The sequence below is a fragment of the Podarcis liolepis genome, assembly GCF_965112155.1.
Source record: "Podarcis liolepis genome assembly, chromosome: 5".
Taxonomy (NCBI): Eukaryota; Metazoa; Chordata; class Lepidosauria; order Squamata; family Lacertidae; genus Podarcis; species Podarcis liolepis.
The window spans coordinates 20,807,334-20,830,977 of record NC_139556.1 but is presented as its reverse complement, the minus strand read 5'-3'; the positions used below and the strand labels follow the sequence as shown (position 1 = coordinate 20,830,977).

The 23,644-nt window shown below is 44.3% G+C and overlaps 1 protein-coding gene and 1 long non-coding RNA gene across 16 annotated transcripts in view; one reads left to right on the top strand and one right to left on the bottom strand.

Moving 5' to 3' along the window:
• LOC310706695 lies at positions 1-8,815 on the bottom strand. Its single transcript, XR_014526076.1, has 3 exons — positions 8,602-8,815; positions 4,512-4,793; positions 1-531 (listed from the first exon to the last, which is right to left on the bottom strand). It is a non-coding gene; the product is annotated as an uncharacterized lncRNA (long non-coding RNA).
• The window catches only part of KCNMA1 (potassium calcium-activated channel subfamily M alpha 1), a 557,989-nt gene that overhangs the window by 316,147 nt on the left and 218,198 nt on the right, over positions 1-23,644 (top strand). The gene's annotated exons all lie outside the window — the stretch shown is intronic.

Genomic DNA, 23,644 nt, shown 5'->3' with positions numbered 1-23,644 from the left:
AAACAGCGTTTTTCTTAATTGTGTGTGGGTTTGCAAGATGCTGGCTACTGGTATTGCGTTCTCGATGACTTGTAATTGGCACCGAGAGAAAGGTACTGAGTCTGCCCCCTCCCTCCGAAAGAAACACAAACCGAGGCAGACTGGTGGCAACTTGGGGGGGGGGTGTTGCGCAATTTCCCCAACACACTGAAGCAAAGGGAGAGAAGCTGTAGCTGGCCCTGGTGTAAGAGAGCCTGCCTGAGGGATGGCCTCCTCTCCTGCAGGGGTGGCTCACAGCTGTCTCCTCTGCCCCTCAAAAGTTCTGCTAGACTGACCAGACCGTGATCACTGGCTGCACCTGCCTAAGCACATATAAGCAAGTCTCGCTGAGTTCCAGAGGTTTTGCAAGACAACCAGTCTAGTGAGCCGTCCATGCTTCACACAAGCAAGAAAAAGGCAGGATCAGGCCGCAGGCAGCTGAAACCTTCTCCACTGTGAGGAGGTGCAATCCTAAGCATCCTTTTTTTATCTGGAAAAGGGAATGGGCTTCCTCTGCAAGAAAGGAGAGGGGGAAAAACTGATTAGGAAATCAGTTTGCTGCCCATTATGATTCTTCATGTTGACACTTGGAGGTTTGTTGCTGTTATCAGAGGAGTTTCTCAGGTACTTCCAAGAAGCTTGCCTTCAAGTGATTCCAGAGTACAACTTCCATCAAAACCATTGCCTCCTTGCTGTGTCCCAACAATATGTTGGCATGGCAGCATGTTGGAAAATGGTAACCGGTTCCACACCAGCTTCATCACTACCACTGCTGCAGGCCTCTTTGGCTCTCAGGAGAGCTCTGAAGCAGGCGCCACTGTGTCTCTAAGAAAGACCCATTTAGGAGGTTTTGTTCCATTGGGATAAAATGGTGTCATTGACTCTGCATTCTGGAAAATGCAGACTGCTGGAACTGGCTGTTGCTGACTCCTCCTTGCATCACCAGCACCATTGTTTGGTGCCTTTTGAATTTTATTGCCCTTCAGATGCGGCTGCACTAAAAACTTCGCTTCCCTAGGCAGACACATAGTGTGCCCCTATGGTTAAACTGGCTCTGTATCTTGAACTTTAGTAGGTGAATATCTCTCCCCCCCCCCCCCAATCCCCATCACTTTATATATCTGTTTCACCTGCTAAATTTCTCTGTGAGTAAAGGTAAAGGGACCCCTGACCGTTAGGTTCAGTCGCAGACGACTCTGGGGTTGCGGCGCTCAACTTGCTTTACTGGCCGAGGGAGCCAGAGTACAGCTTCCAGGTCATGTGGCCAGCCACTTCTGGCGAACCAGAGCAGCACACAGAAATGCCATTTACCTTCCCGCCGGAGCGGTACCTATTTATCTACTTGCACTTTGACATGCTTTCGAACTGCTCGGTTGGCAGCAGCAGAGACCGAGCAACGGGAGCTCACCCCATCACAGGGATTCAAACCGCTGACCTTCTGATCGGCAAGCCCTAGGCTCTGTGGTTTAGAACACAGTGCCACCTGCATCCCAGAAAATTTCTCTGTTAGGTTGCTGTTAAAGAGAGATAATTTTATTCACTGAGCACAGAATTTTTAGCAGCTTTTTTTTTTTTTGGTAGCATCTAGTTTTGTAGTAGTAACACTGACATACAATAATAATTATGAGCTTCATAACATTAATGTTGTATTCACTAGCTTGAGGATCCGTCTTAATTCTGTTCTGCTGATTCCATAGCTGCAGATGTTAGAAGTGGCCACAAAACTTGCTTTTTCCTTTCCATCTTTATGTGGCTTAAAGAATTGTGTGCTTCTGCCATCTAGTGGCCATCCTGAGACATGACTTTGCCACCAGAAACAAACTGCTTTTATCTTTATTAAGTTGTGTAAAGCATGGAGTAGTTGCACTGACACAGCTAATTGCTTGAGACAAAGGGAATAATACTAGCAAGTTGAAATATGAGAAAGCATGTTCAGTGTATGAGGTTCATTGTAGGCTTATAAAGGGCCTGAAAAAGCCTGTGACCTACAAAACAGATTTTAGCTGACAGGTTTCTGTTCCTTTTGTTATGCTGTACTCTCAAATCCCGGTGCAAAAAGATAAAATCCCGCACAATTCTCTGCCCAGGCCTCCTGTCTATGCACATCCTGTAGCTCAGGGATCTAATCAAACATATTCCCAGTGTGTCTTAAAGTTAGGTAGGAAACGAAGAATATTTGCTGGGCTCAGGGCCGGCTTCCCACATCGGGAGGCAGAATCCAATGGGGTGGTGCCTCCATGGGCACCCTACCTGCTACTGCTGCCACTGCCAGGGCCACACAGCTGTGGCTGCTGCTTCCACAAGATCTTGTGAGATCTCACTGAACTCTCGCGAGATCTCACCAGGAGACCCTGCTGCATAACCCTGGAAAGTGAGGCTTGGGCAGGGAGAAGTGGCACCTTCCCATTTTGCCTCAGGTGGTGAAATGAGACAGGCCACCCCTGTGTGGGCGCATGCTTTAGAGAAGAGACATGGTTAACTTTGCAGTGGTGCTATCCAATATTGTCCTTGTAACCCCCCAGAGTTTGTGAGTGCAATCTCTGAAGCAGCTTTGCAAAGCCTGGTTAAGAACCAATATTGGGATAACGCGGTTAGCGTCAATGCACACCTATCAAGCTGAACTCTGGTTAAAGCCAACCACCGAAGTAAAGGGGAAATCATACCCATAAGTAGTGCCAGATCTAGGGTGGTGTGAGCAGTTCCCCCGCACAGGGCACCAAGCCAAGGGGCGCAAAATAATAACAATAACAACAACAATAAATAATTAATAATAATAAAAACAACAGGTTGTTGTTGGCATCCACCTGTCTTGAGAGACAATGGAGTGTGCTTCTGGATATGAAGTCAAACCACTGGAGAATCACAGCGCCTGCTGCGGCTGCAGACACGGGTAACTTGTAACTGATGCCTCCTGTGTTGTGACCTCTCTAAGGCACAAGCCAGGACAGCATGTATGGAGGCCCTGGGCTGCTCAAATGACAAGACACCCCCCTCTCTAGGCTGCACTGATGTGGTCAAAATGAAAGCAAAACTATACATTTGACACCAGCTTGGCTGCAGCCGTTGCCAGAAGGAGGCGTACTAGGCACCACTCAACTGTTTCAGGGACTCCACTCCAGATTTGCTTGGGGTTTACTCATTTGCCTTTTCTTCTCCCAGAGATGTGCCTCAAGGCAGTGGTTATGTGGGTACCTACTCAATATTTTGGGGGGGGCATGGGCATGGTCAGGGGCCAGCTGCCCCCCTTAATAATAACCAATACAAATCTGAGGTTCTGCCCCCTGAACAAAAGACTGCCCCCCGAACAAAAATCCTGGCTATGCCCATGGTGGGTGGTAATCAAATTTTGCCCTCTCTCAGGACGCCATAATGTCCTGAGAGACCATCACTGCCCATAATGAGGGAGCCCATGTTGTAATAAAAAAGGTAAAGGTAAAGGACCCCTGGACAGTTAAGTCCAGTCAAAGGCGACTATGGGGTTGTGGTGCTCATCTTGCTTTCAGGCCGAGGGAGCCAGCGTTTGTCCACAGACAGCTTTCCGGGTCATGTGGCCAGCATGACTAAACCACCTCTGGCGCAACAGGATGGTAACCAGAGTGCACAGAAATGCTGTTTACCTTCCCACCACAGCGGTACCTATTTATCTACTGCACTGGTGTGCTTTCAAACTGCTAGGTTGGCAGGAGCTGGGGCAGTGCTAGTCTCCTAACAACATTTTAGGGAACAGGGAACTTTATATCTTATACCATAAATTATGAGTGGCAAGCTGCTGTTTGGGTTTAAAAACAAACAACTGATATGCTTTATGCCATGTTCCCTTATGTTAGATCTCCTTACTTTTTTTACTCTTTAAACATGGAGGAATTTTGCCATGAATAAGTCTTATAAAAAGGTAAAGGGACCCCTGACCATTAGGTCCAGTCGTGGCCGACTCTGGGGTTGCGGCGCTCATTTCGCTTTATTGGCCGAGGGAGCCGGTGTACAGCTTCCGGGTCATGTGGCCAGCATGACTAAGCCACTTCTGGAGAACCAGAGCAGCACACGGAAACACCGTTTACCTTCCCGCCGGAGTGGTACCTATTTATCTACTTGCACTTTGACGTGCTTTTGAACTGCTAAGTTGGCAGGAGCTGGGACCAAGCAATGGGAGCTCACCCTGTCACGGGGATTCGAACCGCCAACCTTCGACCTTGCCGAAGTCCTAGGCTCTGTGGTTTAACCCACAGCGCCACCCGCATCCCGAATAAGTCTTATAGCCTTCAGTAAAATTAAGTGAAGTATGTGTTCAGAACAAATGCATTCATGAGTCACTTACGGACCTAGAATAGAAGGACTCTGGACTAATCCTAAACTCCAAAACACTTAGGCCAGCTGGCCTGGGATATTGAAACAGTTAGGATACTTCCTAATGAGCTAGAACAAAGACATGTGGCTACATGTAGCTCAGGACATCCTGCTTACTGGATAAATCTGAGAATGAAACATTGTTGTACCTCTTCTTCAAAGCAGGATACTCAAAGTCAGCCTCCAAAGTGGTTCAGATCTTTCCATATGACCCAGAAAACTGAAACTCAGCACACACAGCTTAGTTCGACATGCTGTGCTTATTCTGGCATCATCACACTCTTGCTCCAGCAAACCATGGGCATGCCCCCCCCACTTCTTTCCCCCCATATTGTGTCTTTGACGAGGAAGTTCGTAGCAGCCACATACATAAAAAAAGGAATCAGGCTTGTTTACACATTTTTGTCTACTTGAAGAAGCCATGGTCCGATCTGAAAAATACAAATATTTAGGTTACAAAACTGTAAAAATAAAGAAAAAATAAGTTTGCAAAACAATAATTACCATGGTAGATCAACGTGTCAGTGTCCACTTATCCCCAGTGTAAATATGACATATCGGCAAAAGTTGTAAATTGAAAGATAACTATAGCATGTACACAAAAATCGATTTCAGATTTGAAATCAGCATTGAAAAAACATATAAGAACAGTTGAAAAATCTCATGCAAAAGAAAATGGGGGGAAAATTGTTCCCCGGTATACTGTGTATCCTAAGGGAATATACATTTTTTTGCATACCTCCAACTGTACATAGATATACATGTCATTTTCAATGCTATACATGTTATGTTCAATGCTTTATAAGTCACGTACATTTATACTCATATTGTACTACTTTGGCTATGTGTTTAATTAAATATTGAATTCTTGCATTGTGAAAAACAATGGTTATGGTGAAAAGTGAAAAACATGAATTGCAAAAAAACTAGAGCTTACAGAACAAAACCAACTTCAGATATGAAATCAGCACATCAAAATTAGGTTAGAACAACTGCAGGTGTTCAATGCAACAAAAAAATTGTTCCCCAGTGTAAGTGTTACTAGGGTGGTTTATGCACTTGACAGAAGCTGCTAGATGATTATTTTCTCATCTTTGTGCATTCTTTCATATACAGTCGTACCTTGGTTTTCAAATTTAATCCATTCCGGGAGTCCATTAAACTCCTGGAACAGTTTGAAAACATGGCTTCTGATTGGCTGCAGGAGCGTCCTCTAGCCAATTGAAAGCTGTGGAAGCTGTGCCAGATGTTTAGCTTCCAAAAATCATTCGAAAATCAGAACAATCACTTCTGGTTTTCTATCATTCGGGAGCTGAAACATTCAAGTTCAAAGGTGTTCCACTTCCAAGGTTCCACTGTATAGATATGTGGCTATATCATGACCATCTACAATCTAGATATTATTTTAAAGAGTTGTTAAGAACACCTCATATCATTAATTTCAGGGATTGTTGTATAGATGTTTGTTCTGTTTTTAATTTGGCTTGTTAGATACAGTTTTTGTTCTGACATATGTTTCTGTAAAAAATCTTTGTAATAAGTAATATGGTATTTTGTTTTATATTTATTTCACCTGAAAATGTATTATAGTGTCCCAGTGGAAGGGTAATCCTGAAACAGGTCAGGTCTGAATAATAATAATAATAATAATAATAATAATAATAATAATAATAATAATTTAATTTTTATTTATACTCCACCCATCTGGTTGGGTTTCCCCAACCACTCTGGGCGGCTCTCAACAAATAATAATAATAATAATAATAATAATAATAATAATAATAATAATGCGGTAAAAGATAAAACATTAAAACCCTCCCTATACAGGGTTGCCTTCCGATGTCTTCTAAAAGTCAGATAGTTGTTTATTTCCTTGACATCTGTTGGGAGGGCGTTCTACAGGGCAGGGGCCACTATCAAGAAGGCCCTCTGCCTGGTTCCCTGTAGCTTCACTTCTCGTAGTGAGGAAACTACCAGAAGGCTTTCAGAGCTGGACCTCAGTGTCTGGGCACAATGATGGGGGTGGAGACGCTCTTTCAAGTATACTGGGCCAAGACCATTTAGGGCTTTAAAGGTCAGCACCAACAGGAGTTGCTCGTCTTTCCCCTCCCCCATCAATGTTTTAAAAAATCTAAATTGAACTAATAGAGGGTGAATTTTATGAATTACCCCTCCTCCCAGTTTATTTTGAGAATGCGCATATCAAAGATCACAGATCTAGCTCACTGGAACCTAAGCAAACAATTTCAGTGGGTGAGGGACATTAGCAAGGGGAATTAGATGCTGCAATAGCACTGTGCCAGGCTGCTCTGATTCATAGACTCATAGAATTGTAGAGCTGGAAGGGACCCTGAGGGTCATCTAGTCCAACCCCCTGCAGTGCAGGTATCTCAGCTAAATCACACACAAAAGACCACTCCTGATTAGCTTTCTTCACTTCATGAGCTTAATTTAGATAGCAGGTGTTGATTTGTTATTGCTATTCTTAAACAATTGGGTCTCAGAAATCCTTGACAGTCTACAGTGATACCTCTGGTTACATACTTAATTCGTTCCAGAGGTCCGTTCTTAACCTGAAACTGTTCTTAACCTGAAGCACCACTTTAGCTAATGGGGCCTCCCGCTCCCGCTGCACCACCGCTGTGCGATTTCTGTTCTCATCCTGAAGCAAAGTTCTTAACCCAAGGTACTATTTCTGGGTTAGCGGAGTCTGTAACCTGAAGCGTATGTGACCCAAGGTACCACTGTATGGTAAATCTCCAAAAGATTTAGATTTATAGTGTAGATCATGATCTGCATTCTGGTTGACTCCTTGCCCTGTGCATTCCACTCCACAAACAATCTAGGCAGATCTGGGTAGATTGAGAGGAATCAAATAGTAGTCATCCATTCAGGTCCCCTGTTCATGTTTCTGCAGTAGTAGTTTCAAAATACTTACATCTTTAAGATGAGATCTCTGGGTATAGGGGGGTATATCAATTAAATCAATCAACAAAATAAAATAAAATTTAAACATTTATGTGAGAACCTCTGCATATGTTTCATTTCTGTTCTGCTGTTCTTAAGACTTTGCTTGCTTTTGGCATTTGTGCTCCATACAGAAAGCACCCTTCAGAAAGAGGAGCAATGGAATGTTCTTTCTGAATACTATTTCATAATTTTACCCCAAGAGAGAGCATTAGTGGGAATAAATACAAGGAAAGATTAGAGAGCAGTTAGGCAAACTCTCTCTCTTTTCTGGAAAAAAAAAAGATTATGCAATGCTATAATCCATGAAAGTGCAGACAGCGGATTTTTGTTGTCACCAAACAGCTGAACAACCACTTGAATCCTTTAGGTGATTTAAAAAAGCTATAATGGAGAGAAAGGGACAGAGATGAATGAGAATGAAATGTCCTTTTCAAACTGTCACATATGGCACAAAAGCAGACCCTTTTCATGGAGACAAGAGGGGGGCATTATAATAATCAAAAGGGAAAGAGTAGCTAGCCAGAGAAATTCACTCCCTTTTCTTTTTGTAACTGATCTTGATTGTGTGGAAATTGGTGTCTTCCTCAATGTAAAGGTAAAGGGACCCCTGACCATTAGGTCCAGTCGTGACCGACTCTGGGGTTGCGGCGCTCATCTCACTTTATGTGGCCAGCATGACTAAGCTGTTTCTGGCGAACCAGAGCAGCGCACGGAAATGTCGTTTACCTTCCCGCCAGAGTCGTACCTATTTATCTACTTGCACTTTGACGTGCTTTCGAACTGCTAGGTTGGCAGGAGCAGGGACAGAGCAACGGGAGCTCACCCCATCACGGGGATTCAAACCGCCAACCTTCTGATCGGCAAGTCCTAAGCTCTGTTGGTTTAACCACAGCGCCACCCGCGTCCCTTCCTCAATGTAGTGCCCTTCAAATATTGTTAGACTACAGCTGCCTTCATCCCTGACCATTCCCCATGTTGGCTGGTCCAGGTGGGAGTTGTGGCACATCTGGGTTGGGCAGATGTTCTATGATGGGTCTTACAGTGGGAGGATCCGCAAGGACACTGTGACCATTGATGTTTCCCAGATTCCAGCACAATTCCATCCACTCAAGCAATCCATTAGTTCCCTCCTAAGGATCTGATCCCTGGATCAGCCCTGTGCCTTTGGGCAAAGGCCACATTTTGACCTTGTCTGTTTGGTTATCTGGACACCTTCAGAATACTTCTGCTACCCAACATCCATATTTTCCAGCCTCTTTGTTTGCTTACCTTTCCCATCACGCCTGTTTTCCCCATTGGTGTTCACCTCTATTCCCATTCTCCTGAGATTCATCCCTCTATCACCTTGTGCTCTTGCCTGCTTATGCACCAGCAGTAAGAAAAGCTGGGTAGTAATTAGTCTCTCTCTTGTATCAGTAACAGAGCACAGTACAATATGTGTTCAACTGCGAGTAAGCAGTCAGTAGTCTGACCTGAGATGGCATGTGACATGCCCCGTTTGTGACATCAGACCAGCAAAGATTGTGATGTCAGCAGAGCTAAGCCAATGGCAGCCAGAAAAACTGTGACACTTCAGCACCTGCAGCTGAATCTCTAAGGTCACAAAGAGTTTTGCAGACCTCAAGCCAGGCAGATGTCATAAAGTGACTAATAGCATTGGAGGCAGGGTCTTGGAGGAATTGTTCTCTGAGTCAGACAGTGCTGGTGTCGCTCGAAATTGCCACAAGTTTTGATTTTTTAAGAGTGAAAGTTTCTGGGCTTTTGTTTTTGTTTCATTTTGGTGGGGAGGGAGTCCAGAACCTTTATGAACCTCCTCCTGCCCTCAGTATTTTTGGTGCGCATCCTGGCATTGCTTTCCTGTCCTCTGGCTACTGAGGTACCGTATTTTTCCATGTATAAGACTAGGCTTTTCCCCTAAAAAATAATGTCAAAAATTAGGGGGCATCTTATACTCTGGGTCATCTCCCTTCATTTTCTTAAATCTGAGTCCCCAAAAATAGGGGGTGTCTTATACATGGGGGAGTCTTATAGACAGAAAAATATGGTAATTCGAGAGAAAACACAGCCCCATTCCTCAGCTATCTAGGATATCCCTGCCACATTGCACCGGCAGTTTCATTGCTCACCATGACTGCCTAGATTCAACTCTAGACCTATGTAGTAGCTTCTGCCTGACTAGTTGTGGGAAGAATGTGGTTGAGAGTATGTGTTCAGAATGTGTGTGGTAACGTAAGGTGAATAGACAACATCTGCAGCCACACACACAGGCATTCTGTCTCCCTTTCTTTTTTAACTACGGTGGTACCTCGGGTTACAAACGCTTTGGGTTACATGTTTTCAGGTTGTGGACCCATAGCTGTCAACCATTCCTTTTTTTGCGGGAAATTCCCTTATTCCAGTGCCATTTCCCACTGCTTCCCGCTGCTATCCCGGATTGTTAGATATCCCGTAGACTGTCCCCGGGATAGGTGAGGCTGCTGATCCCTTATTTTCAAATCTGAAATTTGACAGCTATGTGTGGACCTCAGGAAACCCAGAAGTACCAGAAAGGGTTGCTTCCGGGTTTCACTGCTCGTGCATGCACAGAAGCGCCAGATCGCGCCACGTGAGTGCGCAGATGCGCCACTGCAGGTTATGAACATTGCAGGTTGCAGGCATGCCTCCATCACAGATTACTTCCGCAACCCGAGGTTCCACTGTACCTTCTCCAACAGCTTGGAGCTCTCTACACTGATCACAACTGAGTTGTGATCATCGCCAGCAAAATGTTCAGCAAAGTTGCTGAAAACATGCATCTGCCTGAGGCCAGAGCTAACTAGACATGAGAGGGCAATGCTGACCACTGGTCCTGCTAGCTAGGGGTGATGGGAGTTGTAGTCTAACAACAGCTGGGGAACCCAAGTTTGAAAAACCCCGTGTATGTATGCATACATTTCAAACATTTCTATACCACCATTCATCAGATATTTCGAGGCAGTTTCCAAAATCCAAAACACGTAAAACAACACAAATATATGCAAGGCAAGAGAGTAGTGAGGAGAAGATAGGACCATACAGGTGAGAGAAGCCAAACCTTCCTCTCCATTCTGTCTTACCTTGCTGTGCTCTGTTGCTTTTTAAAGTACCGTACTTCTTCCCCAGCTTATCACCGCTACTGCAAGAAAGCTGGACTAGGCAGTGAAAACTGTTGAAGCAACTGAGTGCACGTAGATAGGGACGCGGGCTCAGGTCCCCTCACCCACACTGCTCCTTTTTATTAAAAAATAAAAAAGAAGACACGTGGATGAATTCATGTAGTTGCCCCCATCGTGTCTAGTTTGGCCCTTAAATGCTTTTGACACTGAATAGTTAACTTAACAGGCTCTAATCTAAAATGATTAAGAGTGACAGCTAGTGAACCTTCGAGTCATCTCGCATGATGCTATTGAGGAAGCAGGAGCTAAATAACTGGCCCCATTTCCACCCCTTGCTGCTTCTTGCCTCCAAACAATTCGCTCTGACGGCTGCACACTGTCATCTCCTGCTCATCCTGGGGATAGGCCTCTGGATACTCTGCGTTAATTTTCTACAGCAAAAGTGGGGAGGTCTGAGAAATTAAGCACCAGGACCTTCCTTCATTTGTTCCTGCTCCCTTGCATCTTTTGCATGCACCCCTATTTACATGGACAGGCGGGGTCCCCCCAACCCCAGGCGACTCCCGAGTGGAATAATGACTCAAGACAACGTGCTATGGGATTAAAATTGGCCACAACTTTATTAAGATTCAGATGTGGGGAGACCTTGGCTTAGGCATTGGGCGTTTATCCTTCCCAGTCCCCAGCCGGGGATCTGGGGGATATCAGGGTTATCCAGAATGTGTGGGGATTGGGCTGGCTCTGGAGAACATATGTTCAAGCAGAGAGCCCGCCCCCCCCGCCCCCCGTTTCGCCTCCGTCACAGGGGAGAGCAATGACGACCTCTCAGCCTATGGCCAATGCCTCCCCTCAAAACCCCTTTAATGGGGAACCCTGGGATCGCTGCTGCAGGGAGGGGGTCACCGCTTCACGCCCCCCACCATTTAGGGAAGATAGACTATGGATTCCGCCCAAGGCCTGAAACCATCAAAGTTGTGACGTTTTGCTACAGGAAGGCAAAACCCGCCAATGCAGGAAAATTCCTTTCTGGCCCTTCAATGGCGACCCTGACGTAGCAGTACCCTCATACTTGTGGAGAAGAGGTTAACCTGCAAAAGAAGGCTTAACTGAGGGAGGGCAGGGTGGGAGAAGCTCTGGAGCCAACTGATAATTCCCAGGTAAGATCCACCCTCTACTGTGTGGGCAGGGTGGTCCCTCCCCTTACCTGGCCCGATCCCCTGTCAACACCTCCCTCAGGTGGGATTAGGCAATTGGCTGAGGTAGGCGGAGTTCTCCAGGTATCGAGCCTGGGGAGGGCGAAGCCAGGCTGTACTGCCAGGAGCCGCATAGGGCTTCCAAAGAAAAAACACATAGGTTTGTGGATCAGAACAAGTCTCATTTTCTTTCACTCGTCAGAAACTGGAGGGACTCCCATTCCTACCACCCTGTCAATGGTCTTCAGTACTAGCAGGGTGTTAGCAGTCAGACTCTCTGTTAATAAAAAAAAAAAACCCTTGGTTTTCATTTGCCCCTCTGCTTTTTCTTAATGCCTATCTGTCACTGATTTCCTCTTTCTTCAGCTGCCTCACTACAACAGTAACCAACTGACTTCCACCTCCCTTCAGTTTTCCCTTCACATCCTATGCCCTTCTCTGGATATTGCGATATGGGTAGTGTGTCCTTCAGGACACAAAAATGGTGCCACAACTTCACACTCCAGAAAATGGTGGTATTTACAGAAAAAGACATTTGTAGCTTGGAGATCGTACAATATGCAGACACAGAAGGAATATTTTCTCAGTTGTACGTATGGAAAGGCTTTGGGGAGGGGGCCATCAGTGACCTTAGAGGGCAGAACTACTTCGCAGTGCCAGTTTTGTTTGTAAAAATAAAATAAAATTATATATGTGTGCTTGTGCGTGTGTGTGTGTGTGCGCACAAATTCCTGCAACCACCAAGCATATTGCTTGTTACTCTTCTTTTCTGAGCCCGGACAGTACTGTGCTTTATGGAAATTGGTCATTTCATATAGGTAGGAGAATGACCAGTTCTCCAGGAACACAGTTTTGCCAAAGTACAAAAGTCACATATTTGGAGCCACGAGAAAGCAGGAATTTAAACAGTTGTTCAACCATAATGAATGTTCCTTTTCATAGGAAGTTTTGATGAAGTACAAAAAAGATTTGCCGGTATTTGATTTGTGTATGCTGCTGCAAATATTTCTAAAGTTGAGCTGAGTGTTGCTATGCCAAATGCTGCTTCTAATAAATAATTTAGGCAATTATTAAGTTGATTTGAAAAGAAGAAGAAGCTACCTGCTCAGTTTTACACAAGAGGGAGGAACTTCTTGAAAAGTAGTGCTTGATTCTAATGAATAATCCCTGCAACTCATGGTTAGAGGCAGGCATCCAGCCCTGTTCAGATAAGATATAAATTGTACTATGTATGTGTCCTGAAAGTTTGGAAGGGCAAGACATAATTATTATGTTGTTGAATTCGGTTTCAATTGTGTGCATGTGTAGTTGTGATAAATTCCATTGAACTCAGTGTGAATGAACTTCAGAATAAATATGAAACAGTGTGGGCAGTTTTAAGATGTGGAAGAGCAATCATGAACCCTTAGTGACGAGGGGAGGGTTGCTGGGGGAGGTTTGGGGGGGACACGTAGAATTAGAAAATGGCTATGCAGATTGCATGGATTATAATTTGAATTTGAAAATGTCCAATTCACACTTGATTTTTTTTTTAATGCCCTGGAACATTTGCTCCTCAGCTGTTGTTGGACTACAACTCCCATCATCCCTAACTAGCAGGCCCAGTACTCAGGGATGATGGGAGTTGTAGTTCAAAAACCTCTGGTGACCCAAGGATGAGAAAGGCTGCCCTAGAGGGTGATCTGAAATAAAAGCATGTTTGCTTTACATGAATTCAGTAAATAATACTGAAAACTGCCCAGCTTGCGAAATACTGTATTTATATCTGGCATCTGTTAAATGTTACTAATAACCTTTGTGAAATGGAAAACGTTACACATAACATTTACTGCCCCACTTCATTGCTTAGACCAACAGTATTTTACCTCTTCAGATCCAAGGTTATTGTGGGTTGCTTTATCTATTTATCTATTTCTCTCTTTTTCTCCTCTCTCTCTCTCTCTCTCTCTCTCTCTCTCTCTCTCTCTCTCACACACACACACACACACACACACATCCCTAACAAAAAGGGAAAAGATGATAGTGGCACTAGTAGTGTGATTCACCAGAAGCTTGGAGGTATGGCTCTCTTGTGGGCAATAGCCCACTAACTGAAGAGGAATGCCTTAGGCCACTCATCTGAGTCCATTGTAGAAGTAGGATTGGAACTCCATTTTGATTACAGCCCAGTTTCCCAAGGTATATATCGAACCGACCCAACCACATTGCTCTAATTTGTATATCCATCCATCCATCCATCCATCCATCCATCCATCCATCCATCCTCTCCTTGTGACTAGTTCTCTGTGATTTACAGGAGATGCCTCTGGTCATCTTCATCCGAATGGTGCCTTGTAACATAATCCAGGCTTTGCCCCTGACCTTCGTCCTCCTTTCCTTCTTGACATTCTGTCCTGTCCATAGGTTAAAACCTCTCTGAAGAGCCTGGTCCTGGTTTAGGGCTATGTTGCTGGCAGCAGCCAGATAAAAATAGAAAAGTCATGCTGACGTACGACTTTCTGTGAAGCAAATGTGCTTTCCAGAAAGTTGTACTAGTTGGTGGGTGGCTTTTTAAAAAGACCTACCTCTGTTGCAAGGTTAGCTTGCTGAGAAGGAACATCTCGTTTTCCTTTACTTCCTAGCAGGGGCAGCCTTCCAGATGACATTGGACTCCAGCTCCCATCATCCCCAGTCAAAAGAACCAGTGGTCAGGGATGCTGAGAGTTGCAATCCAACAACTGAAAGGCACCATGTTGGCAATTCCTGCAATTGGAACTGCATTAAAGAAAGAAGTGGGTGTTGGTTGTCTCCGCCCAGCATATCCTGTGCCTGGCTTCACAGCCCTTCATGTGCTAAATGGTGAATTTTAGTGGTGGGGAGCCTTAGAGCCCTGATGGGGGGGGAGCTTCAGGAGTACAGAAGGCTCCCAGCTGCTGATGTTCGTAGTGTAGTGTAGGGAGGTCAGCGGGGCTGGGCAAGAGATATGCAATGGAGGGGGCATGGATAACAGACATGCGCTTGATCTCCTGCAAACAATTCTAATCACATGGGGGAGACAGGATGCCTGAGCTGTCTCTGAACAAGGATGTTTCGTTTAGCTAGAATGTTAAATAGCCACTGATAGACCTCTTTTGCTTTTGCTAACGGAAACAGATGTAAGGATAAGCAATCCTCTGAATTAGCCCAGCTTTTGGGGGTTGGGATGACAGCTTTTATGTGAAAGTGGAGATTAAGAAGAAAAAACCCCCACTGTGTTTGAATTCATAATGGATTGCATAAGCCATAGCATCTGACAGCTGTGGGGAGCCTTGTTTCTTTTCTTTTGTGCAAAACAAGCATTCATTAAAAAATAATAATTTTTCACTATCATTTTCTTAACCTGAATGGGTTGGGGTAAGGCCTTAGGTGGAAACAAGAGATTGCAAATACCATCTATCAAAACTCAATTGAATACTGTTTATTTCTAGCCACTCCTTGTTATAGCTTAAAATATTTGGTATTCCAGTTGTCGTTAACTGAGGATTAGTTGAAGGTTTCCCCCCACAACACACACACAACACACACACATCCCTCCCCAATTCATAAGGACTAAATCCTGTAAGAGTTGGCTGATTACATGACCTCTCTGCAGTGCGCAGGCTTTAACCTGAGATAGGGCATGTAATGCTGTCAAACGAACAATTTCCGTGACAACCAAATACATTTTGTGGCATTGTGGGTGGGCCTGTGGATTTGTGGATCAAAGCATCTCCTTTTTGCCGGAACGGTAATCTGTTCTGTTTTCTCCTCCTGGGGAGGACGCAGGTTGGAGGGGAAACGAAAGAAGCTTATATGGCAATATCCGGATAGGAGATGCCTTTTAAGCCCTGGGGTAGCACACAAACAAGAGGAGCATCTGCACAGCAAGTCTCTCTGCCATAGCAGTTTGGTCCCTGTTTGCGTGATGTTCTCTGCGTTTTAGAGAGCACAATTTGGGATAGAAATTTGTTCTATTTCTCCCTCTTCCAGGCACTACCTCCCCCCTCCTTTCTTTGCTTGTGCCATTTTAAAATTATTTTTGGTAACAATATCAAATTCAGAATATGCAGTCTTCCTAATTATTTCACAACTTAAAATATTCCAGCATGAGTGGCTGATTCTCAGCAACCTCTCTTCCTTTATGCTCCTTACTTTTTAGTGTGTAGTGGGGGGAAGAGACTTTACACTCCGGCAAATTTTGCCCACACCTTGGAGGAAACACCTTTTCGGGTAAATTTTGAATTCCCCTCCCTTAACCCTGAAGCTCTGCTGCGATGATTCCCAGCAAGATTTTGGTCTATCACAACCCCACAGGGGGTACACGGACGGAAACATACAAAACTACCCGGCGTCGTAAGAAGTCTCATGGAGATTTATTCAAAAATGGATACAGAGTCAAACCTGGGCATAGTGCCTCTGAAAAGGAAGAGCAAAATACGTATCGACAGACCTTGGTGTCTTGTTACAAAGTTGGCTCATACTGGGGTAAGGTATAAATTACTGAAATAGTTTATTTACTTCCTTGCCCTGCGTGATTTTGTCTGTGGTTGAATGCATGATGCAAATATTATTGTTTTCCAAGTCAGATTCCCCCCCCCACTAGTTTGTAATGCTTTTGCAAGGATGCAGTGCTTTCATCTATATGCCTAGAGACATTTTCTTAAACAGAGTCATTATCCCACCCTCCCTCCTCGTAATGTATCACCAGATAGATGGCTTTTATGTTTTTGTTCTGTAAAATGGGGGATGTGGTTTTATTGGAAGACCGGGTTTAATGGCAGAAGGGGGGGTCTGGGTGAGGGCTTGATTATTATATTTTCACAAGTATAGATCCATGAACGTTTCCCACAGTTCCTGTCATGCACCTGCTTCCTTTGTACTATAAATTAAATGCAGTTTTCTTTTGACTTTTAAGTACTGCCTTTCGCAAAGCGTTTCATGTTCTGTCTTCTATGTCATACAAACATGCAGTCAAGTGATAGAGTCCTGGCAGAAATGGAATCAAATTGGGCCTCCTAGTGGTGCAGCAATAAAACTGCTAGCACCTTTGCAAAGCTAAACAGAGTCCAGTACAGTTTCAAATTGGGTGAGGGATCCAGCATTGCAGGGGGTTGGATGACGTAACCCTTGGGTCCCTTCCAACTCTACAGTTCTATGAATCTATGAAACAAGAGGTAGGTGTTGGTGTGATCAGGGAAACTTTAAGGTTTACAGCAGCAGCAGCAGCAGCAGCAGCAGCAGAAGAAGAAGAAGAAGAAGAAGAAGAAGAAGAAGAAGAAGAAGAAGAAGTTATTCTTAGTAAACCCTAAGGAGCCTACCACTTCTTCCCCCGTGTTTGAAATTCCCCTTGTTCTACGCGCATTTTGCGACAGGGAACTTTATTAGCGTGAGCAGTTCCTGAGCTCTGGGCGCAGTACTGCGCCTAAGATTTCAGATTAAAACTGAAGAGTGGAAGGAAAGGGGGACCTTTTCTGCCCCCCCACTTCCAGCTACTGTCTGAAGACTGGAGAAGAGACCCTCTTAAGAATATTACAGGGGTGGGCAGGGGAAGGACTAGACCATGTGAAAAATGAACACAATATTTTAGCTGCCATTCATTCATTTCCAGCTTTGTATTCTTGTTTTTTTTTTAAAAAAAGGACGCTAAACATTCCGTTGTTGCCCCCATAACCTAGGTTGAAGGTGCTATTTAGCTCCTAGCTTTCATATCTCAGTTTCTAACACTGTTCTCCCCCCCCCCAAAAAAAAACCTAGTTCTATGAGGGCTGAATGCCCAGCACCCATTGAATGTTGAGTGTCAGTTGGGAAGAAGAACAGAAAAGTCCAGTGAGGGGGTTGGGGAGAGGAGAAGTTTTATCTCTTGCTGCTTCTTCAAAAATTTTAGAGTCCTAGAGGAAGAGGAGTTGGCTGGCTGGCAGGGACTCTGGACAGGGGCACTCCTACTAAGTGGAGGAGGAAATAACTCTACAAATGGAAGGGTCCAGGTCTTGTGTGTATATGGGACCTGCCTCCTGCAACAATAATGTTCAGAGAGCCAGCCTTTTCAGGATACCGTAAGCTGCAAGGAACTCGAACGTATCAATTCCTTCCTTCCGGCTCTTCCACTGTTTTCTGTTTTTGTTTTCCAGCTGATAATCAGTATTTTGTGACTCATGGAAGCCGCTCAGCAGGCTTGGTCTTCACTGGGTTGCGGGAGGCACTGAGATTTTGCTCTTTTGCATACCATGGGGCTCACTTAAGTGTGCTGAGGCCTCCCCTTGTCCTGTGGCTACTCGAGTTTTCTGTTAAGAGAAAACGATGCAGTTTCCATGTACTGGTGGTCCTAGTAACATGAGAATTAGATTGTAGCTAGAAAGGCGGTGGATATATGTCATCTTCCCATTCTCAAAGTAAAAACCAGGTATTTGCTGTGGTGGATATAAGTCCCGAAGTACCTTTCAGCATATTTGAGTATCTTCAGGAAAGTTTTTTTTAAAAAAGCAGTGGTGTAATTGTGCATGCTTTTGAGCGATTAAGCCTCATTCCCTTGTCCTCTTCAGATGGAATAGAACAACAGAGTATTCATCACTATCCCTAGGAGCAAACTCCTAGGGGCTGAGGATTACATCCGCAAGCTCCTTTAGTACCCTTGGGTGCAGCTCATCAGGCCCTGGAGATTTGAATTCATTTAAAGTAGCTAGGTGTTCCCTTACCACATCTTTTCCTATATTGGGCTGCAACTCCCACCTTGCATCGTTTATTCTGTTATCACCAGGTTGGACACTGCTTTCCTTTTGGGGGAAGACAGTCACAAAGTAGGTGTTGCGCAGTTCCACCTTCTCTCTGTCACCCAACAGCGTTTCTCCATCTTCTCCATGAAGAGGACTACTCCTTGCTTGTTTTTCCTCTAGCTTTGAACATAGCCAAATAAACCTTTGAAAGTTATATTTAACCTTTCTTGCAAGCCTGAGCTCATTCTGAGCTTTGGCCTGCCTGACCTCCCTGCAGCTGTTGGCTACTCATATATACTCTTCCTTTGTGATTTCCCCTTTCCTCCATTTATTATACAAGTCCTCCTTAAATCTCAGCTCATCTGTAAGCTCCTTATGCAGCCACACCAGGTTCTTTAGAAGCCTCCCACTTCTCTCTGTTGTTGGAATTGTTTGTATTTGTGCCTTCGGTATTCCCTTCGAAACTCCCATCCATTTTGGACTCCTGTCTATCTGAGTTTTTCTGGCCATGGGATCTCACCCAATAGTTGCTTAAGCTTTTTGAAATCAGCTTTCTTAGAGTCCAGAGTACATGTCTGACTACACCCAGCCTTCCGTTGCCTCTGTATCACAAAACTCAAGAGGACATGATCACTTCCTCCCAAAGTTCCCAGTACTTCCACTTTGTCAATCAGTTCCTCCCTGTTGCATTCTTGGCAGAATTTGAGTTCCAACAGGCACCGGGGTAGCTGAAGTCTCCCATGACTACCATTTTTCTCCTTTTTGAATGTTCAGTAATCAGCTCTAGGAAGGCATCATCCAAATCGTCAGTCTGGCTTGGTGGTCTATAGCAGACACCCACAGTAAGGTCACTGCTTCTCCTACAGTTTTTACCCATATACTTTCAATTTCCCTTCTGTGCTCAGGTCATGGATCTCTTCACAAGTGTACACATCCTTTACATATAATTCTGTTCCTCTTCCCTTCCTGTTTGGTCTATTCATTTGAATAGGTTATACCCCTCAATTTTTACATTCAATTCACGAGTCTCATCTCATCAGCTTTCAGTAATGCCTATTAGGTAATATTTGCTATCCTGTGTATGAGGCAGGGAGAGGCTGCAAATTCAAACCTGTCCTGTGTTTACTGCAGTCAACACTGTTTCTCTTCCACTACAGTTTGGCTTCTGCTAAAACATACGTTATTCATCTGACTATCCACTAAAATAATTCATTACATAGCTAACTTCAATGCATTTCAGGGGAAATAATAATAATAATAATAATAATAATAATAATAATACCAGTGCCAATGTCAATGCTGAAAATAACATTTGTGGACTAAAAAACCCCCTGACATTAGCGAATATGACTTGCATTCACTTGCATGATTTCCCTTCCTGACTTTGGGCAAGCACATAATTTGTGGCAACTCCTAACTCCTATCTCTGTTTCCAGTGGAATTCTCCAACATCCCTAGGTGTATCCCCTCAAAATTATTTTCCCATTTGCAGCTCCATTGCACTGGTCTGATACTAAGAAAATGAAATAGCATATCTGCTTTAGCAGCAAAGCATTCTGAATAGGAATAGAACTAAAGGCTGCAAAAAGATGTGTTATCTGCATTTCTGGATCAAGGCTTAGGAAAATATGAAAAGATGGGGAGGATTCTCCAGACCCACTCTTCACAGGGGACAAAACATTTGCTTTGGTCTGAAAGGAGGAGCCTGGAAGAGTTTTTCACTGATGGATTACATCTGGCAGGCAAAACCCCTGCTAAATTTCCCCTCTTCTTCTTAAGTTGGAAGAGGAAACTCTCTAATAAAAGTCTGGTCTGAGGCTGTAGGGGGCATTAGCTTGTGTTGTTTTGGACCGAACACTCTCCCCAAAAGGGATTTTTCTTTGCACTTCTAAGCATTCAGAGATACACTAGTGTTTTTTCTCAAGCTGGAGAGAATTAAAATGATCTCCAAAATGCTTCGTAGTTAATAAAACCCTCACCACCACCACCCCAAATGATAGTGTTGGAATTTTGTTCTCTTTCATATTTTGATTATTTCATCAGGACTTTCAGCTGCTGGTACAACATTTCCCTACCAACCGGGACATAGCCAAATAAAAAGTTACTGTCTGGTATTTTCAGTTTTGTAGTTGTTGTTGCATATACGCAGTTCAAACATGGCGAATTCTACTTTGCCTTTATTATAATAAAATATACCTTCTCTAAGTGATGGTAGGTTGCACTTCATGACAGTAATTGGAAGTGGTATAAACATGGAAAACATCAATGAAACATTGTTGTTTTTATTAAGCAGCTAATTTGAATGTTCTGAGCACATTTATAATAAAACCGTTTTTCATGCATACAATTATGTAAGCTTACCAGGACCCCTTTCATCTCCACTATTAAATAGAGGAATTAATTACAGCGAAATCAACTAATTATTCAAGACTAGGCTGGAAGCTTTTTCAAATATGCTTTAGGTGAAATAATGGGAATGCCTTAGGGCCTTTCTAGCTTTAGGATTTAGAGTGCTATTAAGGATATGCTAGCTTTTTGCACACAAAACTATATCCTCTGATATAGACATCTCCTGCCCACAGTTGGAGCTGAGAGGAGTATCAAAAGCAGCTGTAAGAATAACATTGGGAGGGTGTCTGCTGCTCAAAAGTTAAAATAAGAAGTTTTATTTTTAAATATCCACTGGGCACTTGGGCCTATCTAATGCAATCTCACTCTAGATCCACTAAGTGTTAGTGGAGTATGGGATGCCAGGTTCTCCCCATCCTTTCTGAAATTAGTAAATGTGGGATTTGATCAATGGATTCAGCAAGGCAGAAGAAGAAGAAGAAGAAGAAGAAGAAGAAGAAGAAGAAGAAGAAGAAGTCAAGTAAGCAAGCATTATCTGGAGACTGGCTGAGAGAGGCGCCAGCAAAGAACTAAACAGGTGATGCAAAAGTCATTACCCTGGCAAAAGCCGACACATCAGGACATTCAGTGTCCTGATTCCCTCCCCCAGCTGTGTGTTAGTTAGCAAAAGAAAATAGGGGGGGGGGGTTGTCAGGGGTTATGTCACCACAGGAAAAAATGTTCTTTTTGCATGAGGCTTGGGTTACATTTTTAGCAAGGGTTTTGGGGAAGAAAGAGGTTGGGGCCAATGCCATGCAAGTTGTGTGGAAGAGACACAGAAATGGCATTTGGGCTGTCTTTGAATCCAGTGCTGCGCTGCTGTTGAAGCATGCCACTCTTGAGACGTGTTGCCCCAAACCCTCACTCTTTATCCAGACTCAAATATGTGCAAATAGACCATATCTCATAAAGACACCACAGCCTCTGCTACTCCTCATTTTTCCCAAAAGGAACAGATGGTTAAGTGCCAAGACCCCTGGAATCTTGGATTGCTCGGCAGAAATTGGAGTGGCCTTTAAAAATAGGCACATTGCAAGTGGGATCTGCAGCAAAATGTTGCAGAAGGCAAGCTCTCCTATTTGGGGCTCTGGCCAAGCTGGACCCAGAAACTGCAAGTGAGCAGGGTGGGTAGCAGCAGTGTGTTGTAACCCCTGTGCTGCAAGGTGTGGTGGTACTGGAAGAGCCCCACCACCTCCAGTAATCCTGTGTTAGGTTGAAGCAGGGGCATTGGTCCAGCAGGGTCATCTGAGAGCACCCTGTCATGCTCTTTCTTTCTGTTTCAAAGTCTTCCCCTTCAGCCCTTGAAGTTGAGGAGTCTGAAACTAGGGTCATGGCACAGCGGTGCCCGCTTGGCAGTGGAACTCTGTTGAGGTAGAGAAGGGGTCGGCAAGGTTTTACCTGCCTGGGCTGGTCAAGTCCTGAGGAGATCTCTCCATGGGCCGGATTGTGCGTGTGTGTTTTTTCTGTCGTCTGGGCATGTGCGGCCATGATTTCTGGCGTCTGGGCATGTTCAGATGTGATTTCCTCTGCTGCACCGCACCGGTTCAGCACAGTGCGCGGGGACTCACCAAGCAGGAGGCTCGGTTCAGGGGTGGCTCATGAGCCGGTTAAACTACCCCCGTGGGCTGCTTGTTGAGGTGGGGAGCCCAAGGCTGGCAGCAGCAGTGCCCTGCAGGAGCGCGCGCACACACACACACACACACACACACCTGCAGGGGAAAAATGCTGCCAGCTCAGAGCTCTCTTCTCTGCCCTTTCCCCATCCCAGCAAACAGCAGTGGAAGGCCACCGCAACTGTCCCACCTGTTTCACATGCCACTGCAGCCTTGAACTGAATCCTTGCGTGCTGTTCTGGCATCTCTCCATGAGGAAAAGGTTGTGGTGGGGTTGGGGGGGGATAGAATGGAACACATGGACAGATACCTTTTTATTTTCCACTGCCATGCTGTCTCCCAAAGACTTTCCTGTGCCATGATATATATATATATATAGTACTAGAAAAGGTCACAAATTGCTATACAGTGGTACCTCTGGTTAAGAACTTAATGCGTTCTGGAGGTCTGTTCTTAACCTGAAACTGTTCTTAACTTGAGGTGCCACTTTAGCTAATGGGGCCTCCTGCTGCCGCCATGCTGCTGGCGTGCGATTTCTGTTTCATCCTGAAGCAAAGTCTTTAACCCGAGGTACTATTTCTGGGTTAGCGGAGTCTGTAACCTGAAGCATATGTAACCTGAAGCATATGTAACCTGAAGTGTATGTAACCCGAGGTACCACTGTATAGTTGGAAGGTCTGCGGAGTGAAAAAGGTAATAGGTTCCCTTTTCACTTATCTTGCTCCTATATAGTGCAGGGATGCTCAACTTCACCCTCTCCAGAATGCCTGTCGTAAGCTGTAAGAGTCTTAGGTTTTTACCTTCAGAAAGTTCACAGGACATTGTTTTCTTTCTCTCTCTTTTTTTGTAGACAAACAAAACTTTTCTTTCTTTCTTAATTTAAAACTTCTATATGTATGCATACCTGGAGAGTTCCCCAATTATATTGGAACTAGTACCTTATTTGTTGATTTTAACTTCCAAACTGATAATGAACTTAGATGGCTGTGTTTCTGCTGGAGCGAACGGTGGTGATACATAGGGAAAATATAATGCACCGTGATTTTCAGCAAAAGCGACACTGAGCACATAATTATGCAGTGCTCTGCACAACTGCACAAAGACACAAATTTGTCCTCTAAACTTCCTTCTTTCCTTTATAAGCTGTATAATACCCAATGTACCTTTAACTCCTGTGAGAGAGATTTGCAGCAGAATTGTTTCCTATCACCATAAGTCTCCCTTAATAATTTAAGCCTTTAATCTTTTACAGTATTTCTCTGTCCCTGTGCAGTCAT